This window comes from Myotis brandtii, unplaced genomic scaffold (genome assembly GCF_000412655.1).
Source record: "Myotis brandtii unplaced genomic scaffold, ASM41265v1 scaffold265, whole genome shotgun sequence".
In the NCBI taxonomy this organism is placed as follows: Eukaryota; Metazoa; Chordata; class Mammalia; order Chiroptera; family Vespertilionidae; genus Myotis; species Myotis brandtii.
Window position 1 is genome coordinate 671,026 of NW_005360086.1, and position 8,301 is coordinate 679,326.

The 8,301-nt window shown below is 56.4% G+C and overlaps 1 pseudogene across 1 annotated transcript in view; it reads right to left on the reverse strand.

Moving 5' to 3' along the window:
- Positions 1 to 8,301, reverse strand: part of LOC102244525 — a 59,938-nt pseudogene that overhangs the window by 47,314 nt on the left and 4,323 nt on the right. The window contains exon 2 of the transcript XR_001362486.1: positions 3,300 to 3,409. The product of XR_001362486.1 is annotated as a CKLF-like MARVEL transmembrane domain-containing protein 7 pseudogene (transcript). The remainder of the gene's footprint in view (positions 1 to 3,299; positions 3,410 to 8,301) is intronic.

Below are 8,301 nucleotides of genomic sequence, written 5' to 3' on the forward strand. Positions count from 1 at the left end.
TTTAAAGAATTGGATCCATTAGCCCCTGGAAGCACCCAGGCTTGAGAGGGAGGGGCTAAGATGACACCTTACTCAGCTCCAGGTGGAGGCAGGTGGGACAATGGGCGGGGCTTGGGGAAGGCAGGATTTCCAGGCCTGGGCAGGAAGAGAGAGGCTTGCGGTGCCCATGCGTGGAAAGCTTCTGTCGGTGGCTTGTTGGACTGATCGGAGCAGTGGGCTGGCTCCTGGGGCAGAGCCCCCGCTAGATCTAGAAGCCTGCAGGCCCCTCTGCTCTACGTCATGTCGTCCTTCTCCTCGGCTGTTCGCTGCCTCACCCCAGCACACACGAACATACAGAGATATGCACTCATCTATAGTCATTCAACAAACATGAGCAAGCAGCAGGTGTCGGGCACTGGGGAGTCACCAACATGGCACCATCGTCAAAGACTGGCAGTCTAGGAGGCAGAGACAGGGACCGATACAGACAGAGTCTGGGACGATAGGAGGAACTGCAGAGCCGGGTGTGTTGTGGGCAGCGAATGACTATTTGTTGAAGGAATAATGTGAACATACTGCTGGGGAGCGGAGCGGAGAACAGAGCTCTCTGTCTGGGAGCTGGCCAGGAGCACGGAGGGGCGGCATTTGGACAAAGCTCAGGCGACTCTGAGCTCCTCGAAGGCAGGGGCTGTGCCTTAGTCACCCTTGGATTCCACCACCCAGCCCCTGGCACAGAGCAGGAGCGCTGTGAGTGTGTGGTAAGTGGAATGATGCATTTGTCAGGAGTGTTTAGGTTGTCAATCCAGAAAACCATCTCAACGGGCTTAAGCAAAAAAAGAGAATTTATGGTTCAACATAACTGACTTTTCCTGGAGTAGGATTAGGGTCAAGATCCAGGCAAAGCTAGACACAAGCGCTAAATGTTGCCACTGAGCACCTCTCTTTTTTAAAAAAAAAATTAAATTTATTTCAGAGAGGAAGGGAGAGAGAGAGAAAAAAAAACACATCAATGATGAGAGAGAATCATTGATCGGCTGCCTCCTGCACCTCCCACAGTAGGGGTCGGGCGTGTGGCCTGACCGGGAATCAAACTGTGACCTCTTGGTTCATAAGTCAATGCTTAACCACTGAGCCACACCAGCCAGGCACCACTGGGCACTGCTTGATTCTGCCTTTCTTCTTGTGTTGGCTTCATTCTCAGCCAGGCTCTCCCCAAGGGATGGTAAGAGGACTTACAATACTCCAGCTTGGCACCCCAATGTGAAGAAAGTGCTTCCCTCCCTATCGTGTCAAAGGAAGCCCAGCCCTAACTCTCATTGGGTGGATTTAGCGATATGCCCATCCTTGAGCCAATCACATGGCTTAGGGTACTGTCTACACTAATTCACTAGGCTTTGGTCACATCATGACCATTCCTGGAGTGAAAATAAACTTCTCCCCACAAAAGAGTTAGGAAGAGGAAGTTACAAAGGGCAAAGTGATGCTGGGCAACAGATATCCATGACAAGTGAATACATGGATGATTGGACAAATGAATGGGGCCGTGAAGGGTGAATAGGAGTTCACCAGGTAGAGGAAAAGAGAGACAGTCACCTTATAGGTACGTGCACACACACAGAGTCTGATTTCACATTCTGTTTTATATGTGTTCCTGGCTGCCCATCCATGTCTGTCCCCATCTGTACGTCTGGATCATCCTGGAAACCCCAGAGGGCAGGGACAATGTCTGCCACACTCCATCTGGGCACTGCCCAGGCCTGTCCATTTAGATATTCAATCAAGGCTGTTTAGGCCCTGCAGCCGCCTTCCCCTGCAAGCAGGGTGCTCTCTCCTCCTCCAGCAGATCCGGGCGAGGCCAGGCCACTGTCCAGGCCTGAGGAGGGGGTGGGAGCAGTGAGGAGCCGGAGAAGGAGATGATGGGAACCCCCTGCCCACATTCTCTTCTGTTCACGTGGGGATTCCTCCCTGCCCTTTGTAAGGCATCAGAAAGTCCTTAAAAAGCCATTTGTGAATTGTAAACATCATAACCCAACATTAAAGGAGGGTTTTTAAAAAAAACAACAACGTACAATTGCTCCCTTCTGGTCCTTGAGCACATGGCATATTGAATTTAGATAGACTTGCAATTCCACTTTTTTCTACTTATTACTCTCCCCATGCTGCCCCTTGCTTCCTAATTATAGCTTTTAATGGCTACATAAAGTTCACAGAGGGGCACGCCTGCTTTGACGTCCCTAATCCTCTACAGGTGGAGTTTAGGCTGCTGTTGGTTCATTGCTCCTTCATTCATATATTATTGATTTTTTACAGAGAGGAAGGAAGAGGGATAGAGAGTTAGAAACATCAATGAGAGAGAAACATCGATCAGCTGCCTCCTGCACTGGTGATGTGCCCGCAACCAAGGTACATGCCCTTGACCAGAATGGAACCTGCTCTATCCATTGAGCCAAACCAGTTAGGGCCCTTCTTTAGTTCTTATGGCTGGATTAGTAATAAAATAAAATTGACACAAGACAAGATTAACAGGAGAAAAAAACAACTTAATACCAGGCCTGCAGGAGGCAAGGAGGGCCCCAGAGAGATAACAGACACAATCACTCCCCTCCCCAAGGGGCTGAGCACCCAGACAGAGAGCGAAGGCAATCACTGACCATGCCACAGTGTCCTGTGACAGGGGGTAGCAGTGTGCCTGAGGTTCAAGTGGTCAACATGGAGGGCTTCCTGGAGGAGGTGATTCCTGTGCCAAGTTGTGACTGGCGAGTAGGAGGGAGTGAGGCAGTTCCAAGAGGAAACACAATGGGTGATGAGGCTGGAGAAATAGACTGGGGGGATGAGCATCCCCGGCTTCGGTTTTTCTCTTTGGCTGAGTTCTTGTCCCTCCCTGCTACCATGTCTTCGTTTGTTTGTTTGAGCATTCATGCAGCCCATTCATCCCTGCCTGCCTCCCTGAGTGCAGGCACAAAGCTGGGTGCCCTGGAGCCTGACAGGGACGTTCTGTGGGGCCCCAGTGGGGCCTTCGACAGCCCTCTCTCCCAGACTCTGGTGGTATATGCTACCAGTGGGGGAGGGGAGGTATAAGGAGCCCAGGGAGAAGGAGTGAGTGAGAGGGGAGATGCTTTTTATTTAGGAAGAAAGGCGCCATCCTGCGCCCTGGATCCAGAGTTGGGCTGAGATTGAGGGTCGTGTCATAAGCTCCCCCATAAAGTTGGGCTCTACACCCCTGTTGCTGGTCCACTGGAGGAGGGGCCTTCAAGGAGGACTGGGATGGGAGAGGGACCTCAAAAGGCAGAGGAAGGAGAGAAAAGCCGCGGGGAAATTACACGTTTCCGAAGCCGAAGCCGCCTGGGCCCTGGTAATGAGAACCAGAGAAGGGGCTAATGGAGATCAGATTGCCCGGGGGCTGGCTCCCAGCAGCCCCCTCCCCAGCTCCCTGGAAAGGGAGGCCCAGGGACAGGATGTCAGTGGGAAAAGTCCACTCTCCCCACCTGGTCCATCCCTTCATCTCAGCTGGAGGAGGAGGACCAGGTGGACGGTAACAGGAGTAACAGGAGGCCGGGAGGCTGCCGGAGGTGATGAGAGAATGAGTCAGCCCCCGAGGCCATGAGTTCCACGGGCAGCCACTCCGTGAGCAAGTCAACAACCTGCCCCCTGCCTGGGACCCTCTGCCCACGAAAGCGGCAGCCACTCCGTGAGCAAGTCAACCTGCCCCCTGCCTGGGACCCTCTGCCCACGAAAGGCCAGGGTGGGTGCTCAGAGGGAAGAGGACCTGGGCTGCCCCCGCCTCAGGGGACTCCCAGCCTGATGGAAGGAGACGGCTCAGGAAGCTCCCGGGATGGGGTGGAGGCCACAGCCCTGCTCTGGGGGACCCCAGTCTGGCTCTCACAAAGGGGTTAGAGGAGGAAGATGACACTAGCATTGCCACTAGGACTAGGACTCCTACTAGTCCTGCTAGTAGTAGCGCCATCTCGAACGGAGCACTCATTCTGTGCCAGACCCTGGTCAAGATTTCTGTGTGCGTTTAACCTTGTTTAATCTTCACGACAACCTCCGGGGGATGAAAGGGCTGATGTCACAACCATTGTGCAGTTGGGCAAGCGTTCGGAGGGCAGAAATCACCTGCCCAAGTTCACGGCACTCGAGGGAGCCCACCCAGCCCTGGCCTCCCAGGCCTCAGCTCCAGCTGGCGCTGAATCAGAGCCACCTCTCTCGGCTCCCCTCCTGTCCATCTCCATGTCTGTCTCTACGTCTCTGCTTTTCTCTCCCTTTCTCATCCTTCCTCTCTAGCTCAGCCCCTCTTTCTCCGTCTCTCTGTGCCTTTGCTTCCGTCTCCTCTCTCCCTTCCTGTCTCTCCCTTCTCTCCTCTCTTCTGACTCAATCTCTGTCCCCGCCTCCCCTGTCCACCACCCACGTCAAGCCGGGCACTGGGTCCAGAAAGACAATGAGCAGATCCCATGGGAGGCCTGCTCCCTCTTGGCCCGGGCCCCTTCCCCCAAGGGCAGGGAGCCAGGAGCCAGGGCCTGCCTGCTGGGGGCTGCTGGGCACTTGGGTGGGGCACACAGGCCACATGATTTCTCGAAGGATGTCAACAGCTCTGGGAGAGGAGACACGGGGGGATCTTGACACGAGGCAGCTGGGCACAAGGCAGGATGGCGCTAGAGCAGCCGCGGGGTCTCTGGCAGGGGTCACGGTACAAGGTGGGGATGGACATGCCCCTCCCACCCCTTCTCCTCCCTGTCACTCTTTTCCCTTGCCGCCCTTTTCCTTTCTCATCTGTCTCCCTCCTTCCTCCTCCCTCATTTTTCTCCTCTCCCCTTCTCTTTCTTTCTCCTCTCCCCTTCCCATTCTCTCCCCCTCCCTGCACTTGTCTAGGGCTGGCATTTTCTCTTTCTCCCTCTCTTCCCCCCTTCCCATCCCTCCTCCTCCTCCTCCTCCTATCGATCAGTCTCCCCAGCTCTAGCCAACATAGAGGCCTTGGATGGTGCTCAGGGTCTTGCTTTAAATTTATTGCCCAGTAAAGGAGGAGGCAGATGGAAGTCTCCAGCACCCCACCCCCACCCTCCATGTCTCCTCATTACAAGAAAAGCCAATCCAGCCCATCAAATGCACCAATATGGGGTTATTTATAGGCTACCTCCTTCCAAGAAAGCTGAGTGGTTTCTCTCTCTCTCTTTCTCTCTCTCTCTCTCTTTCTCTCTCTCTCTCTCTCTCTCTCTTTCTCTCTCTCTCTCCCCCTCTGTGCATTCCCAGCTCCTGAGCAAGGGGGACAGTCAAGTTCAATATTTGAAAAAGCTGCACTATGAGGTTCCCATCCCTCCGATTCTAGGGTAGGGGGGCGCAGAGGTGTCTTGATTGAAAATGAATTAATTAGAAGTGAGGCTCTTCAAGTCTCCGAGTTGGGTTATTTATAGCGTTCGGTTAATTTTGATAATTAACAGTGGGGAGGAAAAGCGAGTTCCGGGCAAGGCAGTGCCCGCCAACAGAGACACGCTACCGGCCCTGTCAGCTACCCTCCCCATGCTGCTCCATTTGGATGATCAAAATAGGCTCCTTACTCCCAGCCACGGAGTCCCTGGTTTTTCTAAAAGTAGAACAAAGGACGGAAGGCCAAAGGCATGGGGGCTGCTTGGGTGTAGCTGTTTCAGAGAAGTGGGGCTGTGGGAACCCAGGTGTCAGGTCTCGCATACACCTAGAGTGAGGCCAGCACCCCTCTCCTCTCCTGGCAGATTTTCTTCCTGGACAAGCAGGTGCCAGGATGCTCGTCTAGGTGGGACGTGCAGTGCAGCCCATGAACTGGGGGAGTGGGAGAGGCGACACCCAAGGTCCAGGCAGACAGGCCCATTCCACTACAGCAGCCAGGGAGAGAGGCCAGCGGACCAGGCTGATGGGCGCCAGAGACAGCCAGACCGGGTCACTAAATTTGGAAGGAGAGAGGGTGGACCGGAGCCATTCTTGGAGAAGTAGGAGGTTTTGACTTGGAGCCTGCTGCCTGTCCCTGGGGGCAGGATGGGCATTTCAACTAGAGAGAGAGAGAGAGAGAGAGAGAGAGAGATCCATCACCAACAAGAAAAAGGGGGCCTTCGGGGGACCCCAAGATGCATAGCCAGCTCCATCTCCACCCATTTGCTTCCCGCATCCCTAATGCTGCCCCCAAACGGATCGCTCAGCATTTCCATGCTTCCTTCCGGCCCGTGTGCTCAGGCGTCCCTCCCCTCCCCTCCCCGTCCCGGTGAGGTCCTCTCCCCTGGTCAAGGCCCAGCGCATGTGACCTCCCCCGGGAGCCTTGCTGAGTTGGTGGCTCGCCCTCCTCCTGTTCCCCTAACATTGTCCGGTGGAGCTCACAGTGGTGGTAGGAGAACGGGTGGTAAAGATGGGGCTGGAAAGACACAGGGAGGACTTGGGGTGCTCTGAAGGGTCCCAGATGCCTCTCTGCAGACCCCTTTCCCAAAGCTGATCAGAGCTGCTTGCTTCCTGGCCTGGGAGCTGGGTGGTGGGGTGGGCTCTGGGCTGCCCCCCAACACCAGGATGACTGACTCACTAGGAAGGGTGAGTCTTCTTCCCGGGGTTCGGGGCCAACTCTGCTCCTGAGGGGAGGGCAGACGGGACCCCCCAGCACAGGTACAGGAAGTGGAAGGAGGCCTGTCCCTCGGGTCCAGTCTGTTCTCCCGCAGGACGCAGAGGCGGTGTGGACGGGAACGTCAAATGCAACCACCCTCTCTGACACTCTGCTCCAGGGCTTGCCCAGGGCTGGGGCCAGACCGGAAATGGGACGGGTGAGCAAGGGCCGTGGGCTCCTGTGGTTCCTGCAGCCTGTGCCAGCTCCCCCGCCCTGCCCTCCCTCCCTCCTCCCGCTGCGGATGTTCTCAGGTGTCTCAACCAAATCCCTTCCCCTGCCACTCCTCCTCTGGAATCCTGATCTCTGGCAGAAGGCGGGGAGGAGAGAGGGTAGAGTCCTCCTGCTGGCTTCTTCCTGATCCCCGTCATCTTTCTGTTTATTCTCCAATAGATTTTTATCGATTTCAGAGAGGAAGGGAGAGGGAGAGAGAGAGATAGAAACATAATGATGAGAGAGAATCATGGATCGGCTGCCTCCTGCACGCCCCACTCTGGGGATCGAGCCCACAACCTGGGCATGTACCTTGACCAGGAATGGAACTTTGACCTCCTGGTTCATAAGGCGACCCTCAACCACCGAGCCACGCTGGCCAGGCCCATCTCCCCATCTTTGTAACAAGACGCACTGTGTCCCTGTCTCACCCCTTCCCATACCCTTCCCACCGCTGCCCTGCATGCAGCCTCCCAGCCACTGTCCGGCTCTGTGGTCCTCCTGCTGAAAGCCTATGAGGCCATTGCTGGCTGCCTCTCTCGCCACCTCGTTGCTCATGGTACCCTGGGCCACTCCAGTGTTTGCTCCCAGGTAGTTTGGGAGTCACATGACCATTTCTCACTTACCCCAGCCCTTCTTGAGGATGCTGACCTGTTCCCACTCCAGACTGGGGCTCCCCAGCAGTGAGGGTCTATGGAGTGGAACTCCTTCTGCTCCCCACTCCACTCCCACCCCAGATCCAGGGTGCAGACCTGCTCACCCGCCCCCTGCCCCCGTTTTGGCTCTGTCTCCGGTGCCCAGAGGCCGTGGGGCTCCTGCTGCCCCCTGTGGACAGGGCCTGTGGGCACACGGCTCCAGGCAGGCCCCCGACCCCAGGCCACCCAGGGCCAGCCCTCCGACATCTCAGAGTGCCCCCCCCACCCCCCACGTTTCAGCCCAGGGGCCTTCGGGAGCTACGGTTCCGTCTCCAGCTTCCGCTGAACGAAGAGCACATTTTTAATTAAAGTAGAAAAAGAGCTAAAATCTGTTCGCATTTAATCATCTTGACGACCTTTTTGCTTAAGAGTTTCCAGCTGAGGGGGGTGTGGAGTGGGGGGAGGCAAAGGCATTTCTCGAGCCGGGCCTGGGTCGGTGGCGGAGGGAGAGCCTCTTACTGGGATGAATAATGGAACAGGAGCGGAGGTGGCTGGGGCTCCGAGTGCCGACTCAGCGCTTTCCTCTCCCCACCGGCTCCTGCAGGAGGTGCCCCCGCCGGCCTGCACCTGCCCCCCTCCCCAGGCCACCCGTGTCTGGGCCAGGCTGGGCTGGACTGGAACCTGGCCGGCCTCAGGCCTCCCCGGGAACAGGAGCAGGGGCAGTCTTGAAGGACAGTTTCACTGTGTCACAGGTGGAACCCGCCTGAGAGGCCCAGCGAGTGGTGCCAGGTCACTCAGGGAGCTGGGGCGATGCTGAAGAGAGAACCGCCCTCCCCAGCCCCCCCCCCCCCCCCCCGCCCCTCC